The sequence below is a fragment of the Rattus rattus genome, chromosome 4 (genome assembly GCF_011064425.1).
Source record: "Rattus rattus isolate New Zealand chromosome 4, Rrattus_CSIRO_v1, whole genome shotgun sequence".
Taxonomy (NCBI): Eukaryota; Metazoa; Chordata; class Mammalia; order Rodentia; family Muridae; genus Rattus; species Rattus rattus.
In genome coordinates, this window is record NC_046157.1 from 21013442 (window position 1) to 21039802 (window position 26361).

The 26361-nt window shown below is 43.8% G+C and overlaps 1 protein-coding gene and 2 pseudogenes across 1 annotated transcript in view; 1 reads left to right on the plus strand and 2 right to left on the minus strand.

The window, feature by feature from the left end:
• LOC116898817 (protein FAM162A-like) overlaps positions 1 to 26361 on the minus strand; it is a 232486-nt gene that overhangs the window by 197086 nt on the left and 9039 nt on the right.
• On the plus strand, positions 2452 to 7876 carry LOC116897719 (annotated as a pseudogene).
• On the minus strand, positions 11216 to 25191 carry LOC116898820 (annotated as a pseudogene).

Below are 26361 nucleotides of genomic sequence, written 5' to 3' on the forward strand. Positions count from 1 at the left end.
GATAAAAAGGATGATTGCCAAGAGAACTGCAAATGAGTTCAAAGTGACTTCTCGGTGCTAGTTGGCCATCTTGGCTCAATGTTGGGACACACTATCAGAGAGGAGTCTTTTCTTTTCTTTTTTTTTTTTTTTAAATGATACTCTATTCAAAATGAATTCTGAAGGAAAAGTTGCTCAAGTCTGTTTCAGAGCATACCCTTTGAAATCTTTTTAGACTACTCTTCTAGAATTCATCATAACCCCAAAATAGATAAAAGCTATTATCTGGAAGTTGCCCTGACAAGCTATTGCACATCTCTGGTAAATCCTGCTGAATGTAAGGAATATTCAGAGCTTTCATACCTCATCATGATGTTATTTAAGCAGCCAACTTACATGACCTGATTTACTTTGAAAAATTTGTTTCATTCAAACTAGAAAGTTCCAGAGACAAAGGACATTGCTCAGCCAAGAGTGTGAGGCGTTCTTGCCCTAGTCTTTACTTGTGTCTGTGCTCTGGGATGGATGCCGTCTGATGTCTGTTACTGATGGAGCAGACACTATAAAACTAGTCAACTCCCATCTGTCCTGTTGTTTTCTAGTGCTGCTTTGTGCTGAGAGAACATGTTAGTTTACTGAACTTGACCTGTACAAGACTGATTCTTTGTAATTTTAGGGATAAATTAGGTGGTTAATTTAAAGATGAACTTTCAATGTTGCCTTTACATCACATTACAATATCACTTCTTTGAGAAGGGTAATAGAAGCACTGATTCATAGTAAAAATTTTGTTTTTAGCTTTGACTTTTCTTGTGGCTGATTTCTTTTTAAATTGTAAATTACTGGTAACATGTTATTTCTATAGAATGCTTTAAATTATGTACCTTCTATTGGATAGTTAAAACCTTTGCATCTTATAAACGCGTTTGATCGAAAAGAAATACAAAGCACACAGAGTTGTCACCCCACCTTACCAAGAGCATAGAGCTGGAACTTTTGTAGCAATATCAGGGTGGCCCCGTGAGTTCAGGTCCATTCATCAGTGTGAGCTCTTATCTTAAGCCTGACCAGAAGTTCATGAACTTTAAATATTCTGAACGTTGTTTTTATAGTAAAACGATTGTTTAAGTGTAAACATTAGAGTCAGCTAAACCCCAGCAAACTTAGATGTTATGGAACTGAGTATTTTACAGACAGACTTTTTTGTTTTTTATGCAAGTGAATTTTTAGGTTACTTGTAAATCCTATTTTTAGTCTTTTCACCTGGCAAAAATCTGTTAATTTAGTTTAATCTTTGAATATTTTTATCAGAAAGGTATTACTTATTACTACAGAAGCATGTTATTAGGTATTTATAACACAAAAACCTCTTAAGGATTTTTAGATAGTGATCAGGGCAAAGTGGCTTTGTTGTTGTTCCTTCCCAGTCTCCCTCCAGACTTTCCAAGTATGTATTTAATACTGAGAACTTTGATTTAAAAAGAAAAAAACATTCAGAGAATTTGAGATATAAAGGTATCTGGCACCTGAAGCACCAGAAGGTAAATACAGTTGGGTGGAGAAATAATTGGGAGAGTACAGATGCTGGATGTAGAGCACATTTAGGAGACTCTTCTGTGAACACTTGTTCTTGCCACCAGTCAGAGCTTGTAGACTGCCCTCACTCGCCCACTGCTGGAAGGGAAGCTCTGCTTTCTTTGTGGGGTCGTCCCCACACCAGAGACAGAGCTGTTGGACCCTAGATTGTTTCTTCAGCCTTACTGTCCTATAATAAATCTGAATTGTTCCAGTTGCTGCTGACTATGCCTAAGAAAACATATGTAAGTATAATTTGTCAACCAAATTCTGTTGTACATGACTACCTACCGGCAACTTTGATTGGTTTCTGTAGTGCTAAATAAACATTTCAGCTGTCTGACCCCAAACATGGGGCTGTATTGTAAAACAGGTTTTCCTTGGGTTATGGGATTTATTTCTTATTAAATTTGGGACATTTTACATATCAACAAGCAAGCCATTTTAGCTGTTTTTAGGGGCTAAAGCTTTTTATTTAAGTTGGGAAGTGCATTGAGTACCATAAGAAAAAGGAGTCAGCTTTTGAGAGGGGGACTCCCACATTCCCAAGTTTGCTCACTTGCAGTTTCATTTTGAAATCCTAAATTAGTAGAGCCATTTCCTTTTGTTTGGGGTAAACAAATCAACTATCTGCAGAGTTGAAGATTTTGGTCTACCGTTTCCTATCATTCAAAATTAGTTAAAGGTAGTAATTGGAGACCAGATGTGACTAAGTATATTTGTAATATAAATGATATTCTGTAATATTCTTTATTGTCAGGAAAGGACAGCTTAGAAGAATGAGTCCTAAGACATCAGGATAATGTTTAATAAAATAGATGTTTACTATTTCAAAAATATGACATTGCTGGAGCTGGAGAGATGGCTCGTGTTAAGAGATCATCTGTTAGGAGGTCAATGCCCGTGAAGAAGAGGGGTGGGGATCCTGGCACCTGTCAGGTGGCTCATGCTGCTGTTACTTCAGTTCCAGGAGCCAGAGCCACCTTCTGGCTTTCTCAGGGTACCGATGCACACATGGTGTGCATGCATACACGAGGAACAAAAAAGTACTCACAGATGAAACAAACCTTAATTTTTTACAAAGTGTCAAACTACTGTGGTCATAAGATCATCTGGAGGCTCCAGGTAAGGGAATATTGGAGCCGAGGTTCAGTTTTTTCAGCCAAGAGTAGACAAATTTTGTTTTTCCTTTAGGTCAAATAAACGCAAGTCATATTTAGTGTCTATTTTGTTCCAGTTAATTGACTAAGTGAGTTCCCTTAATCAGTCCTCTAGTTGCTATTGAAGATGGAAGATTAAGATTTAATGGATTACTTCGCTTCAGTGTCATAATTCTTAGATGTGGCTGTCCAAAGGAGAGAGCCTTGCAAGTTCTGTTTCTCATGTCAGACAACATTTCTGTGCTCAGGAAGTCCTGGGCTAGATTTTTTAATAGTCATCAGTGGGCAAACCTTTTGTATTAGACCATTGTTCCCAACCGTTCCTAATTGGCACTACTTTGAAGTGGCTCCATCTCATATATCACTATTATATTAATTTACATATATGGGTAGATGAATTTGTCATTAGATATATTGTATGAAAAGAACAGTGGTTTAAAAGAAATTCAATTGTTGGTTATGAATTTAGTGACCTAAGGAAAACAGAGATGCTGATGAACAAAAAAAAAAAAAAAACAAACAAAAAACAAAAATGCCTTTGAAGTGCAGAGTATCTGGTCTTCTGAGTAGCACCATGGGCATGACGTTAAGCCTGCCCTGCTCCTCTTTAAACGTGGGTGCCCCTGTGAACCTATCCTTTTGTTTGTCCATTGGTTATTCCCCAAACATTCTGACCATCCTGGTGCCCTTTCTCAAGAGTGTTTGTACACACCTGATCTGGAATGGCTATTGATTCTTTGTACTGTATGCATTCTGCCAGGCCTTGGGTGAATGCTTTGCACATGGTCAATTTTCAATAAATAGTGAATGAGGAATATACACCTGTGATAGTAATGGGTGCTGGATTACAAGAGGAAATTCAGAGGGATTCTCTCAGAGTTGGATAAAACCAGAATTGACAACCGTTAAAGCAAATGTCTCAACAAAATGTTTGCAGAATTGTAGTTGCAACTTTGAGGGGATATAAAGGGGACCTAAAGACTTATGAAAAGAAACATTTCAAACTAGAATTGTCCCTGAAAAATAACAGGAAGGGAAAAGCTGCTGGTTTACTCTGCAAATAACTCAGTGCATTTGATGTATAGCAGATAGCTTTGCCTTATTGATCTGTCCTGATTATACTTTGAAGCTTGTTAATATACCACCTGAGGTGGGAACAGATGGCTAGACTGTCGACATTTCCCATTTTTCACATACTGGATATTACAGAAGAATGCTTTATTCCTCTAAACTTATGAGGACAAAAAGAAACAAAAAGTTGGTATATTTTGTTACTCTTTGAGTGACAGTTTCACTCTTTAGTTTACTGGCCCAGGTAAGCTTAATGAAAGAAACTAAACTCCTAAATGAAAAACATAGCTTCGGGTTCCTGTAAACTGTTTCATGTTCAGTACAAATTGTGGACTGTACAGATTCTACCACAAAGCTTAGTGATTTATGCCTACGATTCACCTACATAAGGGGGTAAAAGTATGAGGGCGTGCGGTATAGAGCAGTAAAGAGAGTCTCATGAAGCCCAGATAGCTTTGTAGCTGATAACTTTGAACTGGCTCCATGCTTCCAATGCTGGGGTGCTGGAATTAAAGGTAGCACCATTACCCAACTCTTGAGAGGTGTTGAGGCTGAACTTGCAGCTTTGAGAATTCTAGGCAAGTATTCTGCCTATTGACCCATATTCCAACCTGTCCCACGTTTGAAAATTACTAAGTATGCATGCTCGTTTGCAGTAATAAAATTGTACTTACATCTATCCATGCTCACTTGACACAAGGAAGTTAGTGGGAGTCTGTAAAGAGGGACTGTAACAACTAGAACAACAGGTAAGGAGAAGATGAAACAAAAAAGACCAATGTTGGGGACAAAATAGTACAGGGCTTGGGAGTTGTGTGGGCAGCAAGTTGTAAGCACATGATTTTACAGGCAGCATGATTATTCACATGCCTTGCAATTAGTTACTGATGATTTCTGAGCTTGCTGAAGATAGTGCTTTTAAGTTTATGATCAGTCAACACCAAATTTTTGCATCATCTTTAACTTTTTAAAAGCTACTCAGTTATAGGTGATGTTCATTCCTGTTTATTCTGACTAGGTTTTGCAGATTGGGTAGTCTTGAACTGGATTTGTAGTCCCAAGAACTGCTTAAGAAAACCAGTTAAAACAGCCCTGAAAGGAGTAATCATCCAAGGCCATGTAAGTCTGGCACATTTTTAAAATGGGTTTTCAGTACTTCTATTTAAAACTACTGAGGAGGTGGGAAATGAGCATTTGTGTTATATAGATGGGAGGCTTGGGAGAAACAGTTCTGATTTTTTCAATGAACAAAACTTAGGAGGTCACCTTGTCTTATAGAGAAGGGTAGTTGTTAGAAAAGGGATAGGCGTATACTGGTTAGAAAACTCCAAGATTCTACTCTTGACTGCTGCCACCTGGGGACTACTATTTCCTGTTGAACACACAGTCACCAAAGCCCTCCTCCCCAAGAACCACATAAAATCCTGTTAATTTGTTATGATAGTTTGTTAATTCAAGAGTATGAGTAATGACGAAAGTGCCCTATTCACAGCTTTTTCTTTCTGGAAGTCCGATGCTATTTATAAACAAATATCCTACAAATCAAACTGCTTTACTCTTCAAAGTCATGTCTCAATCTACCGACATCAAATTTGTGCACCTTTTTGTCCCTCATATGTGTAGTAGTGAACTAAACAACCAGCACCATCCCGTTAGCTCCTAGATTGTACCATTATTTCATTTTTGTTTTTAGTCATTATAAAAATATATATTTACTTAGCTATGCAATGTTTTAGGTGAGTTAATAAAAATGGAAAGTTTTTGAATTGATGATAGTCTCTATATCAGAAGTCACAGTTAAAATGTAGCTCAGTGGTTAAGATCATTGGCTGCTCTTTCAGAGGATTTGGACTGGATTCCCAACACCTATATGCAGCTCACAACCATCTGCAACTCAATTCCAAGACAATGGATGCCTTTTCTGACCCTGAGGTAGTGCATTCTCCAAAGTACACACACATACAGACAAACATACACCTAATCAACGAGAGTAATCCATTCTCTTCCCTCTTCCTCTCTCCTCTGCTTCGGAGTTTGGCCCAGTAACCAGCACCAACATGTGTGCGGTACGAAAAAAGAGGCAATCCGGGTGTGGTGCAGTCCTGTAATCCCAGTACTCTGGAGGTTCAGGCTTTAGAAATTCTAGTCCAGTCTGGTCAACAGTGAAACCCAAACCCCAATAATACCTTGGTCCCTGCCCCCTCGTGAATAGAAATGATGGTCCCACACCCTGCAGCCTCAGCACATTGGAAATGAGTCATTAGGACCATGAGTTAGGTTTGCGACTATGACATGACTATCAAGAAAGTACCAGTAAAGGACTCACTGAAAATAAAATGTTCCTGCTGAAGAGGGCAGTTGCATGCAGTCTGCACCTTCTTGACTGACAAGACAGAGCTCTGACATATCAAGAACCTGAATTACTATATATATTTCCTGCTGGGCGTAAACTTTCTGGATTAAAACCAAAGGTTTTGCTGATTGCTCCATCATAATCTTGGGTTCTTAGAGTCTGTGCATTGGCTCAGTTTCCAGTCTGCTTGCCACAAAGCAAGACCTTGTGACAGCTAGACTCGGTCGGGTGGGCGTGGGCAGAAGCCTCCTCAATATGCACAGCCTTCCTGAAGTGCCTGCTGCTCCCTTCCTGCACCCAAACCTCAGGCTAAAAACCCGGTTCAGTGTCAGCTTCCTGTTCCGGAGAACCGGAAGCAAATGCTGACCTCCTTCGGCGCGTGCGCAACCTGGCAGAGTGTGCCTGGCGTCGTCCCTGGGCTCTGCCAGAGCCTCTCAAATCCCCTGATTCGTGGACGCCATCCGTTGCCTATTCCCCGACATTTGGAGCTTGGGAGGAGGGCGTGGAAGACGACTTTAGGTGCAGCCTCAATCACCGCTGGTCGTCTTAGTCCTTTAACAGCACCCACGATTACGGATCCCAGGACCACTGTGATCTGCGATGCTTTGTCGAGCAGAGTATTCCAAACTTTGCTGTTGACTGAGAACGGACCTTAAAAGATGATCCATGTTTAATCAAAACCGTCCGCCTTCCAACGGCAAGTTTTATCTTCTGTAGGGTTGGGGGCCGGGGCCGGACGCCTGCGCAGATTGTCGAGCCGGATCCGCTGGCAACCGAGCATCTGCCAGCAGAGAGATGCACAGTCGCCCTCACCTTTGGCAGGTGGAAGAGCCACAGAAACCTTTATGCTCTCAGACTTACTCTTGCAGGGCACTCGGCGGCCATATCATCAGTTAAGTTTAGTCCCTAACGGCGAGTGGCTAGCAAGTTCTGCAGCTGATGCACTAATTATAATTTGGGGAGCTTATGATGGGAAGTGTAAGAAAACACTTTATGGTCACAGTCTGCAAATATCAGATGTTTGCTGGTCTTCTTAGATTCTAGTCGTCTGGTTTCTGCCTCAGACGATAAAACTCTAAAGTTATGGGATGTAGGATCTGGAAAATGTTTGAAACACTGAAGGGGCACAGCGATTTCGTCTTCTGCTGTGATTTCAACCCACCATCAACCTCATCGTTTCAGGATCTTTTTGACAGAGGTGAAAATATGGGAAGTGAAAACAGGAAAGTGCCTCAAGATCTGTCTGCTCATTCGGACCCCATTTCGCTGCACATTTCATTGTAATGGGTCCTGATAGTATCCGGGAAGCTATGATGGTCTTTAGAATTTGGATGCTCGTCAGGCCAGTGTTTAAGAACACTTGCTGATGAAGGTAACCCTCCAAGTGTCTTTTGTAAAATTTTTCTCCAAATGGTAAATACATTTCTCACTGCAACTTTGGACGGTACTAAACTGTGGGATTACAGTAGGGCAGATGCCTGAAGACATACACTGGTCATAAGAATGAGAAATACTGTATATTTGCACAGTTTCTCTGTTACTGGTAGAAAGTGGGTTGTCTGGTTCAGAGGATGCAACATGGTTTACATCTGGAACCTTCAGACCAAAGAGATTGTAATAGGAGGTTACAAGGTCACACAGATGTTGTGATCTCAGCAACCTGTCACCCTACAGAAAAAACATCATTGCATCAGCAGCATTAGAAAATGACAAGACAATTAAAGTGTGGGCTCAGTGACTACTGATGAGAAAGCCGAGTTAGACACAAAACTGAAAGGATGGTTTCTTTGAATTCTGGCATGGCCAACAAATTGTCCTGTATGAGTCTAGACATTTTAACTTGCAAAACAAGACCCTGTAAAAAGTCTGGGACCTGGGTTTTGAGCCCCTGATCTCAAGGCCTGCTAGAATCTCATGTGTTCATCCCTGGACAGTGTCTCATTCTCTTTCAATAGCTTTCCCAGAGGGATATGGTTTTGAATATCTAGAAAGGTGACATAACAGGATGACTGAGAGGAGGAGGGACCTGTAGCCTCTGGTTTGGGAGGTCGTGGGGCAGTGACATTAGGGAGGTACTGGGAGGTGGAGATGTTTTACATGTCACTTGAATATTTTGGTGTTATTCTGATAGGGCATCAAATTGCCAAATTAATCTGTCAAGTTGGGGACAATAAATCACGTCTGGTTTGTTCTGTGAATGAACACACAATCCAACACACAGTGCCTTTTTGACGATAAATGTGCAAGTGATAAAAATCAAAGCATTTGATACCTAAAAATGAAGCAAAGGCAGAAAGTACATATAGGCGGCAGCATCAGGACCATTAGAAACTGAAGCCCTAGGCAGCGTTGCATTGTAATATGTCTCATCAAGTTTCTGAACAGTGGCATGGGGTACAACTATAACTCTGAGAACTAGTGTTGTGTGGTGGCTATGATGGCGCCATCTGTTAGCACTAGGGAGGCGTTGAGCCAGTGGAAACTACCTGTTCAGCAAAACTACCTGAATACCAGACACCTAGGAAGCACAAGGACAAGGCTAGCTTGCGTGCTGATAGCCGTGTGTGTACTTTCAAACACTAACAAGGACAGGCCCTGCAGTTCCATAAGTACAAAATGTAATTCCCTGAAGAGTAGAAAAAGAAACTAATTGGGAGCCAAGCCATGAAGGGAGGTGGCAGTGGGCCCCTTACCATAAGTCCATGATGAATGATAAGCTCCTCAAAACTCTTGGCCAGGGCATTCTTAAAATCTCCAAAATGCCTCCTCTTGCTGGCATGCTAGACCATTCAGTGCATGGTCTGGTTTTTTAGAAGCTTTGAGGCCAGCCTCCACAAAGGCACCCCAGCTTCTTATCCTGTCAGAAAGGTATGCAAGAACCGAGAGCCATTACACAAGCCCATGTCTCAGGATATACCATTGCCTTTGGTGGGTGAGTAGGTGCTAGATAACATACCCTACGCTCAAAGAAGAGATAACAATACTAAGTTTGGAATCATTTGCTGTTTCCACTTTGTGAAGTGGGAGGTTAGGTTTTACTTGGATCAAAGGAACAAAACACAGATGAGTCATTCTCTAAGAAAATTTACTTGTTTCTCTACAGCAGAAATAGGGAAGTGGAACACATCTTTTGCAAAGCACGATGTCTGCAAAGTGGGTGTCCAGATCACATCCTTTCTAAAGCAGGCTTTTGTTTGCAACCATTGCTCCTTCTTCCAAATCCAGCAAAAAAACATCTAGTCCTGGGCTTTGGCCTTCATAGCTGCCTCCTCTCTCAGGCGGGCTTTCCTTTTCCAGGTTAAGCTTGTTAAGACTCATGTCTTTTGCAGCCTAAAAGGAAAGCCATTTGATGAGATGACAGCAGAGTTTGGGGTTGTTCTCCCTTATTCTGAGAACAGTGGGTTAACTGCAGCACAGGCCAGGGTGGTCAGCTGCCTGACACCTGGACAGTCATGCCCTCTACACACTTTCCACCCCTTCTGACTTGGGAACCCAACAGCCCATCCAAAAGCACACAGCTCCCCTCCTCTGTCCAGTATGCACTCTCTCCAATCCTGTGTCTTTCTCAACATCCTTCCCTCCTTTCCCAATGTACCACACTGTCTTCATTTCTCTCTTCCCCTGTTTGCTTCCCTAATCTGTACACTTCCCTCCCTCCCTTTCTAGCCCTTTTTTTCTTTAACAAAAAACAGTTTAGGGAATCCCAGGCTGTCCCTAAATATTACCCCTCATGACACAAGAATCATCCCTGAACTTCACCCACCAAAGCAGCTGGCATGGGAGCAGCCTCCTTTCCTTGGCTTCTCAATGGGAACTGTTAAAACTTGTGGGAGCTAATGGGTCAGATCAGTGTTTATGTCATAAAGATCTAGCAGCCCCAGAAGCTGGGATTTTTCTGACATCCGCATTACTTCACATGTGAAGAATTCTGTGGGGGAGAAGACTGACGGAAACAACTGTCAACAGTAAGGACAAAGCAAGCTAGTAACTAACTTATCTCTTCTGAGTGATCTTAGCTCAAAGGCTTTTCTATTCTAGCACACAATTCTTGAAGGTGCTGGAGGATGTCCTGGGTAATTTGTTTCAAAGATCTTTAACATCAGCCAGCCATTTCTTGGAGTTCTAGAACCCATGTGCCTGTGCACAGGCTTCTAAAGGTTTTAGTCTGAGAACCATGAATGGGAGGTCAGAGGTCAAATGGGGAGATGGGAAAAGTGAAGTGGGACAGGCTCATTTTCAAGAGGACTTCACCCAGGTCAGCACCCTTGACCCTTTGTGCTCCTCGGAGGCCAGACTGAAATGGCTAGTGCTTTTATGTGACTGCAGGGCGTGCAGAGTCACCAGCTCACTTCCTTCTCACTCTGGAGTTGCTCAGGAGAAGATCAGTTGACAAGCCCTTCTTTAAAAAGGTTCCGAGGAACTGGAGTTACAGATGGTTGTGAACTGCCACATGGGTGCTGGGAACTGAACCCAGGTATGCTCTACAAAGGCGGTAAGAGGGCCTGACCACTGAGCCATCTCTCCAGCCTCCAAAGTAACCATATCTTAATAACAAGACGGTTTAATAGGACATTTCAATTTTTTCTTTTTAAGTTTTTGTCTTTTTACTTACTATGTGAGTTTTGGAAGGTGTACGGTGTATGTGTAAGCTTCAGGGCCTTCATTGTAAAGCCTGTCGATGAGAAAGCTTCTCTCTCAGGTTCTCACATCCAGTAAGGGAGCTTAACAGTTGTGCTGTAGAACACATTATGTACCGAGGAGGAATTTCACTCTCACCTCAGTTATGTCTAGGTTCAAATTCTGTCATTAGGGAGATGCGTGACTGTGGGCAAGGTGCCAAGACTACTTTAAAAAGTTATTTACTGGGTTGGGGATTTAGCTCAGTGGTAGAGCACTTGCCTAGCAAGCGCAAGGCCCTGGGTTCAGTCCCCAGCTCCGAAAAAAAGAAAAAAGAAAAAAAAAGTTATTTACTGCGTGTGTGCAGGCACAGACACACATGAGCTATGGAGTGCATGTGGGCACACATGAGCTATGGATGAGCATGTGGACACACATGAGCTATGGAGTGCACAGACACACATGAGCTATGGATGAGCATGTGGACACACATGAGCTATGGAGCATGTGGAAGAGTCCAGGATGAGTCTTAGGAGTTAGGGCTCTCCTACCGCCTACTGGGATGAAGGGACTGAACTTATGTCATCAGGCCTCTGCCTGCTGAGCTCGCTCTCTCTGCTGCTAAAGCCTCCTAGGCTGCCGTTTCCTCCTCCTGTGGTAGCATCTCTCTAGCAAGGCTGTAGGTGCAGAGGACACCACTCAGAAGAGCCTAGAGTGCAGTAAGCATCCAGTCAGTAAATTAACACAAAGTATTCTTGGAGCCAATAAATTACTATGAGGTATTCCCGTTCTCAGAGCAAATGGACATGCCAATCACCACTTTTCCCCATCTTTGGGGAGGGCGTGGAGAGACAGAGGAGCCCACTCTCACCTTCTTGCCCTCAATAACCATATAGACGCATCCTGCCACTGTTAGGGCAATCATTAAATAGCTGACCTTCACCCGGATCTTGTTCTTTGCAGCGTCAAGCATCTCAAACCTAGTAACGGGGAGAAAAACATTGTTAACTCTTTTCTTTCTAAACCTGTAGCAGGGTCAGACGCTCTGTACATCATGATGTACACAGTGGTGTCTATAAATAGAAAAAAGAAGCTAGGACCTAGGGACCTCGTACTACCTTGGAGAGGGTGGGCCAAGCTTACAACTCTATATTTTTGGTTGTTCTTTTTGGAGATAGGGTCCTTCTTGCTTTCTAGCCCAGTCTGGCCTTGAACTCATTCTTCTCTCAAAAGGCTCTGCTATGAGCTTATGTTATAGCAAAAACATGGTTCAGAAAGAAAACAAACATGGAGTGAATATCCTTTGTGTACTCTAGTTTTCTACTTTTTGAGGGAACAGAGGGTTGAGACAGGGTTTCTCTGTGTAGCCCTGGCTGTCCTGAACTCACTAGAGACCAGTTTAGCTCTTGAACTCAGAGATCTGCCAGCCTTTGTCTCTAGTGTTGAACTAGAGGCATGTGCCACCACACCGCCTGACTTCACCCAGTTCTAAACTTCTTATGTATGGTGTTTTGCCTGCATGTGTGTCTGTGCACCACATCCATGCAGTGTCTGAGGAGGCCAGAAGAGGGCACTGATTTGGATCCCCAGGGCCAGAGTTACAGAAGTTTGTGTTTTTTATGTAGGTTTTGGAAATTGAACTCCGATCTGCAGTAAAGAAGCCAGTGCTTTTAACCACAGAGCCATCTCTGCATCCCTGATTACTTCTAATTTGGACTTAGGGTTGGGGGAGGTTAGAAAACTATGTTACCAATTCAGAGTCTTTCCATTTTTACCAACTCATCTAAAAGTGCACTTCATGACAAAAATTCATGTTTGCTGAATAATGGCAGAAGCCTTTGAATCCAAGCAGAGGAAGGAGCAGCTTTGGGAGTTCAAGGCTAACCTGTTCTACATAGCAAGTTCTAGGATAGCCAGGGCTACACAGAGACTGTTCCCAAAAACAAACAAAACAAAAACAAAACAAACCTTAGGCTTCATTTCAAATAATGCACTAAAAGGCCACTTTTCTCCAGCTGGTAAGGCCTGAGACCATCTGGTCAGTAAAACCTCACCGATGGTCCCATAGTGTTAATCTTGTTGAAGGGTTTTATTAGAGTTTCTTGACAACAGAGCCTGTGCCTTTGGGAAGTGCCTAGAACCTGTAACTGATTGCTGACCTATAAAGTTTTCATGGAGAATTTCTGCTGAATCAAGAGGCCTAAGAGCCCTAGAAGAGAAGGCTGCACAGGCTGCAGTGGTGCCTGAACTGGGTTCCAGGACCCCTATGTGGTGGAAGGGGACGTGCAAGTTGTCTAATGTTGACACAGGTGCTAAATACAAGCACCACCCAAGACACACTAAATAGTAAATTAAAATAGAATGAGAGAAGGCTTTTGTGAGTCTGAAGGAAGGCAGGAGGTGGCTCAACCGATGGTACCTAGAGAGCCCCGCAAGGCAGGACACATGAATTTTAAGTGGGGTCTGTCTACTCAGCAGGTGTGACATTACCCATAAATAACGGGACTGGAGTGTTTTATGTCCTTCCCTGTTACTTAGCGCATATAACGTTAAGCATCAGCAAAGGTAACAGTCAACACAGCCCTGGAGGAGCCCAGGCAGAAGGACCCTGAACACACGAGATGTGATGTGATGAGCAATGGAGGCTGAAGTGTGTAGCTCTCCAGGTGCTGGAAGCTGGGCCTGCAGAATGGAAGGAAGTGGACAAATTCTAAAAGACAGTGAATGCTCAACTGCTTAACTGAAATCACTGGAGATCTTGCTGGTCACAAAACAAAAGAACAAAACCATTTTTAACAGGTGGGATTTGAATGAGAATATTTCCCACAGTCTAGAGTAAATAAATACTTGGTGACCTGGACCTGCAGGCTGTTCTTTTCAGTGATAGGGCCCTAAGGGGGATTGAGGATGAGGGAATAAAGAAGACGGAAAGTCAGGACCAGCCGATGACTTATGCCAAGCACGTGCTATTAAGCACAGAATTTCAGAGAGTTTGAGAGGAAGGTGGAATGGGGTCAGAGTCCTGTAGAAGCTCTCACAGTGGGATAAAGGGCAACAAGAAGCTAATCATTTAATGCCATGGAAGGAACATCGGCTACCCCAAGCACTTAGTGGCTTGGCACTGACAAGTCCAGTTTTTCAGGGGAAAGGGTGGTTCCCAGGAACTAAAAACCTTGTTGTTTGAGGCCCCACCCAGACTAGAATCTTGCTCATGTCTACTCCCCTGGGCTAGGGACACAGAGCCACATTCTTTCTGCCCTTCAATCAGGGCTTTTTTTTCCAGTGGGTGCCACTGTGAGGAGGATTAAGAGGTGTAGTCTTAGCTGGGGGCAGGCTCTGAGGTTCCCAAGCCACATGCCTTCCTACTTCACCCTCCTTCACCTTCATCCTATTCCCTGCTTACGGTTTGACATGAGCTCCAGTCACAGCTCCAGTCTCTATGCAGCCTGTTGGACCTCTGCAAGCCGTGGTTTTTAAAGCAACTTAAAAGGACACTGTTTAATATGATTGGTCAACTAATCTAACTTTATTTACCTTCCCAACAGTGGCACGGGTTTACACGTAGAGAGATCCATTTACAAAGGGGAAAACATATTTAAACTATCTCAAAAGGAACACATTTGGTTTAAAAAAATCACATGAATTTGAAGGAAAATGTGGTAGGAGCTGGAGGGAATAAGTGGCTAAATTAAATCAAATTACATTTTATGTACACATATGAAATCCTCAAATAATGATAAATAAAAGGCAAGATAGTATCAGTTTGAGAAGGTCTTTGAACCAGACATCGGGAGGCAAGGTTTGCTGAACAAACTGAACAGCACCCCTTCCCCACGCCCCCACCTCCTGGTATAGATCATCTTGTTTTTGCTAAAATATCAGAAAAACCAGGGCCCAAGTAAGAGCTGGGTTAAGAAGACCAAGGCTTTCTCTTGGAGTGAGTCCAGTGACAAACATGTGCCTCTCTAATGCTCACCAGCAGGGGCAGCAGGGCTCTAAGTGAACACGCAGATACAACCTGTCTATCTGACAAGATAAAGTTGCTCAAATCCTGGTCTTTTTTTCAACTGTGACTTGAGACCAGACCAGAACACCCAGGAATAGTCTCTTGTTGACAGGGAAATTAGTCAAGTCCCTTACTTGAGAGGAGGAGAATGACTACAGGGAGTCACTCCCTGGCCAACACATGCTGGCTAGTTGGGGCCTTCAGCACAAGGTTGAGTAACGCTCTACCTGAGACAAGTTTGCCCCAGGGATGTGTGACTTTGAAGAGAGTCCTGCTGGACATCAAGAGGGTAGAGGCCAGGGATGGTTAAACATCTCAGCACACATGGCAATTCATAAAGCCCCTAAGTCTTCAGTTCAAAGTATCAACAGTGCTAACTGAAGCTGCAAAATCCTGGTTGGGGGACCTGCAGAGGTCACTCAGAAATTTGAGAGTCAAACTGCAGCCAAGGGTTAGGAGGCACTGGAGAGGGAAACTCCCTCCTGGTTACCGGAGGGATACCCAAGGTGACCAGTGTCGGACGAAGTTCGAGATTCGACTTGCTTGGGTCTTTGAGGTTTTAGTCCAAGATTAATGCACCTGCAGATTTGCATCTGTGTGAAGGCAGAATACCTTCGAAGTGTGTGGGTGGGGCAGCACTTACCTTGAAGGAAGCAAAAAGGGCTGAAGAGGACATTAGGATCCCTGAAGGTCTCCCCATTTACCCCCCTTTGGTTTTGAGATAGGGTTTTGTATGTGGTCCTGGCTGTCCTGAACTCCCACTTAGACCAATCAGGCTGGCCCTAAACTCAGAAATTCACCTGCCTCTGTCTCCCAAGTGCCAGGACTAAGGCATGTGCTAGCACCACCTGCCCAGGCCTCACCTCTAGTGTTTCTAAGGACTTCAAGAGTGCCAACCACCTGTGGGCATTTGGATGATGTTTAAGATCCAGACTGAAGCAGGACAACACTACCATACTTCCTCAAGGCTGATACTTGGGATTTTGCAGGATGAACATACGGTCATTCTGCTAAGCTTAAAACCAACTAAAGGGTGCGCACTGCCGCTAGCTCTGCTCTGAGCTAGACGTAACTAAACTTCAGTGTACCCCACAGATCCTTCAGTCACTAGGGAACACACTCAAACACGTTTCCAACACTCTTAGTCTGGGTACTGCCAAAGAGGAAACATGCAGAGAATGAGGAATGTTCTACATCTGGTCAGTAGATTTTAAACAGAACTCAAAATGCACTCTGCTCTTTCCTTTTACAGGTCAGCGAGAAGTACAGGCTGCACATAGCCCCTCAGTTCAGCACTCCACGAGATTGTCTCTGGGATCTCTTCTTCCTCCTTCTTGAAGCGGCCTGACCACAGCAGGATCTTCTTTCCTCAAGTCTGTGGGCTTGTGGAAGGCACCTGTGTCTGTAAGACTCTGTGGGAAAAAACCAGAGGAATCTGGCTTGAGATGTTAATGTTCAAATCACAATGACAACATACTGTTTGTATCTTTCAGTTATTCATTTAACAACAGCAGGAGACCTTGTACGATCCAGACTTTTGTGTTATGAGTAGGATTGCACAGAATGCCTGCCTCTCGATGCATTCCACAGCACCCGAGGACTCAGGCAGAAGGCAAGCCCCAGCCACTGCGGGCGTGGAAAGGGAGGATGAGCGGGGAGGCCAAGGCCTGCCTTTGCCCATGGGGAGGATGAGGGGGAGGCTAGCAAGGCCTGCCTGCTCCAGGGCAATAAGGGAAACGGCGTATCAGTTCTGATTACATTAAAAGACCTTCAACCCCAAGCTATGAAAGAGATCTGCTTGATGCTGCCTTCAAGTACTGGTGATTGGTTCTAATTGTTTGAATTAATCCAGCCCCCAATCAGGAATCTGCATGTCCCAACACTGAAGGTTCTGTTCCAATTGGTTTTTGATTGATCAATTAAAGAGCCAACAGTCAATGGCTTGGCAGGGCACACTGAGGCACACCTTTGGATGTGTACAGGCTAGAACTGAAAGAGAGGAGAGGGCTCACCATGGACCAGGAAGAAAGACCAGATCTAAAGGCCCATGTGTGTGATAGTGGTGCGGCCACATGGGCCACTTCTCAATTGTGTTTGGGTAGCAGAAATGAAAAATATAAATTTTAGGGTCGGAGAGTAGCTCAGTGATTAAGAGCACTGACTGCCTTTCCAGAGGTCCTGAGTTCAATTCAACCCCTGTAATGGAATCCTATGCATCTTCTGGTGTGTCTGAAGACAGGTACAGTGTACTCACATACATAAAAAATAAATAAGTCTTAAAAAAAAAAAAGATTTAAAAGATGTTAACTCAGAAGTACTGAGGGGAATGTTTACAGCAGGGGAGGATAAGAACTGCCCAGCCTTGGAGCTCAAGGCGACAATGTGTGTGTGTGTGTGTGTGTGTGTGTGTGTGTGTGTGTGTGTGTGTGTGCATGTGTGTGCATGTGTGTGTGTATGTGTGTGTGTGTGTGCGTGTGTGTGTGTATGTGCGTGTATGTGTGTGTATGTGTGTGTGTCTGTGTGTGTGTGTGTGTGTGTATGTGTGTGTGTATGTGTGTGTGTGTATGTGTGTGTGTGTGTGCATCTTTCGTTTGGTGGAGTGGCTGAGAGCACAACCTGCTGGGAGGCAAAAGCAGTTTAACTAACTTACCACACCAGAGCAAGCAGTGCATACAGATTCCATTACCACATCTGGCCCTGGACTGAAGCCAGAAAGGCACTGTTCACCTCAGTCTCACAATCGGATGGAAAGAGAGCACGGGAAGAGTATAGAGGGGCAAAACATCCAAGCAGGAGGGGCACCGATGTAAAAGAGTGGGTAGGTTCTGAACCAGAGTTAAGAGGGAGGATTCCTGGAAAAACCTCAAACCTGGAGGAGGATTTAAGATCAACAGTAAGTTAGCCAAAACAAGCTATGAAGATAACTAGTTAGAGAGAAAGGCACAAACGCCATCTTGGATTTGTTCAAGTCAATGAATCAATGTCCCCCGAGGTCCCATAAGTAAGGAGGAAAGATAAGTTTCTGTGGAGGGTGAGTCACCGAGATGCCTAATGGCACTCACAGCTGCTACGCCACAACTGTGCACCACCTCCTTCCCACAGTGGTGGCAGGGATGAGAGCTACTTGAGCCTCAGGTATGTAGAAGAGATATGGCTGAGGCTGGTGCCAAACCTAGAACTCATTATATATTTTATTCCAAACATAATAGCTGATGTGGCTGAGATGACCTCAGACATGAGTTCAATCCCAGGACCTTCCAAATAAAAAAGAAGTAGCAGAGGCATTTGCCAGTCTGCAAACCATATTCAGAGAGACCGCGTCTCAAGAAACAAAATGAGAATGGTTGAGAAGACAGCTGATGTTTGCCTCCTGCAGCCACATCACACACATGGCCACGCTTTGTTGTGCACTGTGAACACAACCAAGAACATGCACAGTCGGAAAGGCAGAGCTCCGTGACCCCGCCTCTTCTGGATCTTCAGATTGTACATAATTCTAAGGAGTAGGGATGGAGGCCGCTTATTCCATAAATAGAGAAATCAATAAAAACTTACGGGTTGGAGCTTTGGGACTTTCCTGTGGCTTGGTGCAGAATCCATTGATCCTCTTCAAGTCAGTGTTCCTGGTTAACCTTAGAGGTGAGGAAACATTTCTTTCACATAACCTAAAAACAATGTCCCAAAAGAGAGATACATATTTAGAGAGAAAGTCTGATGCTTTGGAAGATGATAAGTTCCTGCATGTGGTTAAGTGTGGTGGTGCAGGCCTGTAATCCCAGCAGTTGGGGATAGAGGAGCATCAGGAGTCTGAGGCTAGCCTACACACCGAGTTTCAGGCCAGCTGTATAGCAAGACCCTGTTTATACCTCCCTCGCCTCTCCTGAAGAAAGGGCAAGTCTGCAAAATTTCATTTATATACACAAATCTACAAAGTGAATTTTATAAAAGTTGGCTGTATGGCACAGGACACAGCACTTGAAGACTAAGGTATGAGGATTTCAAATTTAAGGCCAGCTAACACAGTGAGCTCAAGGTGAGCCTGGGCTACTTCCACCTTGAAGAAAACAAGCAAAGAAAACAGACACAAATTTTAGAAAAATACAGTTAGCTTTTTAGAAACCAATGTATGTAAAGTATACAGGCTACACATGTAGGAAACCATCTGGTACTTAAGATGCTATGCCAATTAAGAGACTAGAGACTGGCAGCATAGCATTTTACCCTAAAGTCGATGCAGGTACTGCCCACAGCACAGCAGCATTCTGTCTCTTCAGTCAGGCAGTTGAGGCAGGAAGAGTCGAGCTGGAGTTCTTAGCAGCTTGTGCTTCCTATCACACCACCTGGAGACCTGGGTGCCGAGGCATGGGCACCTATCTGTAACCCCAGCACTTGGGGAGGCAGAGGCTGAGAACCTGAGTTCCCTGGCATTCTGTTATATAATAAGTTGAATTACAACCCGAGATTTTGTCAAAAAACACAAGTTTCTTCCTTCCCCACCCAAGACCTTTTGTATATTTGATTTGGTCATTTAGAAAGATACTGAATCGATCAGCCCAGGTTACTCCTAGGTTAAAAGTTCCCCAGCCGCCTTTGTTGTGTGCTCACAGAAGTAACTGCTTTTTTGCTGATTCATCATGGATTGCCACACCCTTTTCCACAACATTTGGTCCTTAGGTATTGGTCAATAGGATTGGGGATAAATGCTCTCACAGATAAGCACATGTACACACACCCCTCTTTAAAACTCTGCAGGTGACTTTCTGTTTAAAAAGCAGTGCTAGTACCAACCATGCAAAGCTTCTGTTATCTGAAGTCTCTAATGTTCCTATCTTTGATTTGGAGGGACCTTTGCCCCTGTCTTTCCACATGAGATAAGTGGTTGCTGACAGCTTCCTTCCTTCTGACATGTTCCAGACACACTTTGAATGTTCCCACCCCCAACTTGAAATTACACATCCAAAAAGGATCTGGGAGTGGTTTTAGAGACTCAGACATTCATAGTTTGTCACCCTTCTAAAACCTTTTGGTGAACAGTTGCGTCTTAGGAATACTATTGATATGATGAAGCACCATGACTTAAAATACAAAAGCAAGTTGGAGGAAAGGATTTATTTGGCTTACACTTCCACAATGTAGTCCAATCATCAAAGGAAGGCAGGACAGGAACCTCAAAAGGGTAGGAACCTCAGGCAGGAGCTGATGACAGAGGACATGGAGGGGGTGCTGCTTACTGCTTGCTCCTAAGGGCTTGCTCAGCCTGCTTTCTTACAGAACCTAGACCACTAGGCCTAGGGTGGCCCCACCCACAATGGGGGACTGGGCCTCCACATTAGCTACTAATTAGGAAAATGCCTACAGTCGGATCTTATGGGAGGCATTTTCAATTGAGATTCCTCCTTCCAGATTACTTAGTTGTGTGTTTAACAAAAAATTAGCCAGCAAAGAAATAGATACCTTTCATTAAATACTTTTGGCTGAGAGATGGTTCAGTGGTTAAGAGTACTGACTGTTCTTCCAGAGGTCCTGAGTTCAAATCTCAGCAACCACATGGTAGCGCTCAACCATCTGTAATGAGATCTGATGCCCCCCTTCTGGTGTGTGTCTGAAGACAGCTACAATGTAATTATATATAAAAAAAAATCTTAAAAAATCATTTTAAGTACATTTTAGGCAGAAATTTTTACCTTCTATATGAATAATTTAACCAATTAACGCATTAAAACATAATTAAAAGTAGATAAATCCAGAAAGTTTTAATGCGAGGTAGGGAAAATGGAGTCAATAAATGTAAGGTCATGTATGGCATGAGATGGCTGGGTTTTCAGAATGGGGATTGTGGAAGAGCTTGGTCCAGGGACAGAGGAAAGAAGGAGGACTCTGGAGGTACTACTGAGCAGGAAGGTGCAGGTGATGGATCTAGCTGCCCGCCCTCCCCCCACCCCTCTCTGATGCTCTGGAAACAGAAACAGAAGGCTTAAGGATTTGAGTTATTTGCACAGCAGCTCTCAGCTCTGTGGGTACTGCTAGAGGATAGAGCGCCTGTCGGAGAATCTCAGCCTCTTAGACTGGAGCAGGAGGGAGTAGGAGAGGTTTCAACAGTAGTCTCTCTGTTCGTTCTGTCCCTCACTCACATTGACCCTCTCAGTCTCAGGACTCCTGAATTTGTCTTTATGAGGGATGAGAGGCTGTAGGTTTTTTTTGTTTGTTTGTTTTGTTTTGTTTTGATGTTTTTCCTTGCTTGGTAAAGATAATACAATCTCATTAAAGGGAATCAGGAAGTTTTTGAAATGGGAATCTCACTATGTAGCCCAGGCTGGCCCTCAACCCCAACCTTTCTGCCTCAGCAAGTGTTAGGTTTATGTCTGTGTCATCACCTGTAAGACCTAGAAGCCCTTGCTTGAAAGGGTCTTTGTTCTTTCTTTCCTTCCTTTTTCTTTGCCTTACTGGGGACACAAACCCACATCCTAAACTGTACTAGGTCCACACTTTACATTGAGCTACATCTCCGGCCCTTCCCTCTGCCTTGAGAGTTGTAAAGGACTAGTTCTCATTCTCCTTAAGTGTTTATCGATTTTTAAAACATTATTTTGCCCCCTTTTAGTAATTTTTGCTTTTTCTAGGTGTGTCCATTTAATTACATTTTTATGTAATTTTGGGCATATAATTACTTTTAGTATTGTCATGCATTTGGTTACCGCTGAAATTCTTATTAGTTTAGAGGTCACCTGATAGTTACACAAAGTTTCCCAAATAAGTCTGGAGTTTTTGCTGCCAGTCCTGAGGGGATGAAACCTGTCTCAAACTCCAGGCAGGCAGCCCCATTCCCCTCAGCTTGAATCCCCACCACACAGAGCCCCAGGCAGTGAGGAGTGTGAGGGCCTGGAGTCACCCCGCCCTCCTGATGCACATACTCTCCCTGCACCCATCCCAGTGCGCCTGAGCCTGTCAGGGTCAGAAAGAACACCCTAGCTTTTTCCTTCTCAATGCTTGTGTTTGTTTATTTGGCTACCATCTCTGCACCAAATTTAGAACAAGAAAGCGCCACAGGCATTTTTTCATCAATGTCCCAGAGACAAAGCTGGTACGGTTTAGGAAGTGGTGGTTCCTAAAACTGCTACACAGATCAAACAATAAGAAATCTCCGGTCCAGGTGGGAGCCTGAATCTTGCCTTCACCAGCTCCTGCCATTACTAGATTGGGGTTGCTGGTGTTCCAAGGTGCTGTGAAGAAACCAAGTTAGAGCTGCCAGGGTCTCAGGGTTCTACCACAGTTCATTGACTTCTCAACAAAAGTTCCCAGATTGTGAGGCCTTATAAAACCCCTGACAGTTTTCATTTACACAGTAAGGGATGTCCTTACTGATCCAAGAGAATCTGGCCCTCTGTGCAAAGCCACCCACAGGACTGCTCCTAAATGACCTGCTCTTTTCCCTCTTCTAGGTTTTTGATCTCAATAGCACTGTGACCCCCAGCCAAGGGGCAGCAGGTGTCACGTGGTCAGAGAAGATAACTGCACTGCCCCTCATTTGCCCCATTTTGAATGCGATAATGTGCAGTATTACAGCACCAGGGCATCTGATTGGAGGGGCGAATTAGAAAACAAGTGGCAGTGTCTGGCAGATGTGACGACTCAGGCCGGGCTCTACCATTTGGTTCATGTCCCAACATCCCTCAAAAGTGGCCTTTTAGAGCAATTCAGCTGTACCCAGGGGGCCAGAAGTCCTGACAAAGGTTGTTAGGGGGAGGGAGAGCCTTCTCAATAGTTCTTACAGGACAGACAGAAGCACAGCTGCTGAGTTCCCCGGGGACCTTAGTGTTAGGGTCAGCTGCAGGCCTGTTTGAAAACACCCACACTGACCTCTAAAGTCTCTTTTTCTTTTCCCTCTTTCCCTCCCTCTTCATCCAGGCCACAAAGTGATGTATCCCAGGCTGGCTTTGAGCTTACAGAAACCTCCACTGCTGGGATGACAGGATGAACCATCATACCTCAGGGTGAGGTCTGCTTTGCAGGCTAGATTGCACTTTTGGGAACCTAGTACCCCATCCCCACAAATGGGGGGAAATAGAAAGGACATAAAATTGACCATTCTCAACCACTGTTTTGACCTAGCTTTATCTGCACACATCTCTGTTGTTCCCCTAATACAAATGTCCACCCCTAGGCCTGTGCAAAACCAGGGAGCCACTGATCTGAAGTGACCCACCAAGGACACACTCCACATAATGCTGTCCCATCCCCTTCCCCCCCAAAAGGTAGACAGCAGCAAGATAAACTGAGCTCAGTAGATACTCTACCTCTAAAATGGAAAGTAGGGGGTAAAGGCAATAATTTACTTCTTAGTGGCCTTTTCCAAAGAGAAGAAGATTGGCTAAACTTGCTCAGTTTCAGCAGTGATAATAAAAAAAAATACCAGTTACAGTGTTCACAGTGACCATCGGCCATAAATGCATGTGGCCCTTATCTGCTCACCCAGCAGACAGGAACTGAGTATCTACTGTGCGTACAGGACACTTTAGGCAATATAAGGGGCAGGTAAAAATCTGTGCTATTATGATTTATATTCTAGTGCACACACACACACACACACACACACACACACACACACACACACACGCCAGAAGCTCAATCACAAAGAGAAAAAAATATAAATGAAGGGGGCACTGGGACAGACGGGCCCCTGTATTTGAAATGGAGTGTGTGGACGTTTGAGTCGAGTGTCTCTTTGAGGATGTCAGTTGTAGGGTTAGGGAGCACAAAGAGGCCACCGAAAGCGGAAGGGAGTAAATGTAGGGGGAGAATATGAGATCAGAGATGTACCCTGGACAAAAATGGGCCTAGGGATTTGAAGACATATTTATCCACGTAGAAACACTGCCCAACCATTCCTGTCATTCCATACATACATTAATAAAACATACATACATATGGTATTTATACACCTTAGAAATATAACAGATGAGCAAACACAAAATTTTCAAAAATGTTATTACTGAAAAGCAATCACAAATTTACTGATGGTTTGTTTTGATTTTTATAACAAAAAGAGCACAGACAAAGCCATGTTTCATTAACTTTCCTGTTTGGTCCCTAAGAGATAAAAACACATTGCCTCAGATATCCAAGACAGAAATTTTCCATTCTCTGTGGATCAAAATTACAAACACAGAAAGCAAAAGAAAACAGTCCTTGAACCCTGTGGCTGCACTTGAAGCCTTGTCTGTCCCTGGTTGACCAGTCAGTTTGGTCCCCAGAGCCCTAGCAGGAAATCCAAATGAAGCCCCAGGTTGCCTGCAAATCACTAGATCAAACTGACCAAGCCCTGTCTCTTTTGAAGAGTAGAGGTTCTCAACTGTCTATCAGAGTCAGAGACTACTGACCCTCACTGCCTCAAAGTTTTCACAGTTGGAAATGGATGGGTCTTGAGATACTGGTGTTTAACACGCCCTAGAGAGCTGATGCAGCCTGTCTAGGGACTCGAAATTTGGAAACCCCACACAAGTATTGCTGCTAACTGGTGGGCTGGGGGGCGCGGTTGGGGGAGGGTCAGACAGAGGTGGGAGGTGAGGTCATTGAGGTACTAACTTCAGCTTCTGGTAGTTCTTTTCCTTAAAAAATCTCCTTCAGTCCAGGATGACACATGAATAGAATTTTGGTTTTGAATCTCAGGCCTCAAAGATCTCTCAGAGATAACTCACCACAGGGCACCCTGGGGGAAGTGATTAATCTTTAGTGATCAGTGGACAGATGAGAGTTCAGTCAGTCCATAAAGGGACATGTAGGCTATCTAACAGTGTTCCTTCTGGTGTCAAGATCTGTCGGATGATGGCTGTAAGTCTGACAGCATTTACTTTAAAAGCCACAGCACTTGTTAAAACTTGGCTTATAAAGAGGGAAAAAACAACATCAACCAGGACATCAGGGGTCCATGCACACAGCCCTCTCAATTATTTGACAGGCTGGAATCAGTAGTACTAGGTAGCGAGGCACACTGTCTCACGATTGCCCTAAATACTACCTTCTAGCATGTGAACTTTTTTGCTACCTAAGGTGTGCTACTGATTCCAGCAGATCTACAAGGCACAGGGACACAAGAAGGACCAGGGACATCAAGTTATTCCAAAAGTAAGAACTGTTAAAAAAAGAAAAACCCACAAAACAACAAAAATAGCCAAACAAATGAAGCCACATAGGGAAAAACACCTAGTCCCAGCACTTGGAGACAAAGACAGATTGATTCTGTATGTTCAAGGTTACCTGGTCTACGAGTGAGTTCTAGGGACAGCCAGAGTTATATGTTAAGACCCCTGTCTTGAAAAACAAAACGATCAAAACAAATGGAAAGGAACATGTAAAGAGACACAGAACTGATCTAAGAGAACAGGCTAGAAACAAGACACATGTGACAACTGGCTATAACTCATTAGTCCCATGCTAAAAAAAAGTAATTAATAGGATGAATAAGTAATGGGGAAAAGGATATTTTTTCTTCCAGAAAATTCAAAATGAGAGGGCAAACAGAATCAGCACCATCTATAAGGTTTTCAAAATTATTCCAAAGTAAAGATATTCTTTAGATCCAGGTGTTGTGGCACACACCAGCACTTGAGAGGCAGAGGTGGTCCACCCAAGGTCAGCCTGGTTCACAAAGCAAAATTCCAGAACAGCTAGGGCTACACAGGGAAACCCCTGCCTGAAAAAACAACAACAAAAATCCCCAACGCGCATGCGCCACACACACACATGCACACACACACACACATATACACACATGCACACACACACGCATGTGCACACACACATACACACACACACACACACACACACACACACACACATAACACACACATAGGCACTTGAGTCTCCCCACAACCAAGTGCCTCAACCCTGAGCCATCTGTTTTGTTGGTCAAACTTAGACAATAGGTGTAACGCTGACGCTTAACGCCTTTTGTCTCTGGCTGGGTCCAAAAACGCCTTCACAAAGCTTAATCCATTAAGGCAGCAGGGTTCTACTGCAGATCTCTTGTATTGTTAATGCTCAATCCATTACTTCAGATGCTGGAGCCCTGTGGAGTGAACTGCAGAGCACACAGCCCCTAATAGTCAGTACTTGCGACAAGCTGTGTGCATAGTCCTACAGCTCATCTTCTCATGGCCCTTGGGAAACCCATGAACACCTCTCTCCCATAGTTCCCTGAATGTCCCACAATGATGACCAAAGTCACCATGCAGCCCCTGACAACTGGTTCTGCTCTTTATTTTACTGCAATACCCAGTCACCTTGCTTCTTTTCCCCTCATGACACAGGGCAGGAGCCGATGACCTTGGCTGGAAGAAGCTCTTTCTGAGGCAAACAATGTCCTTTCCTCCCATGTCCTGTTTAAAAACCTAGGTGACTAACAACTAGTGGTTCTTAAGATAGCCCCTCAAAATGTCTTATTTAATCCCTTTAAAAACAAACGTAGGGTATTACACTTTTGGTTGTTGTGACACAGGAAAGGCAAATCTAAGGGGGTTTTGTGTGTGTGTGTGTGTGTGCCAATTTTAAGTCTCCAAAAGGAAAAAGGAGACACAATAGCATTCCAGGGATACCAAGTCTCC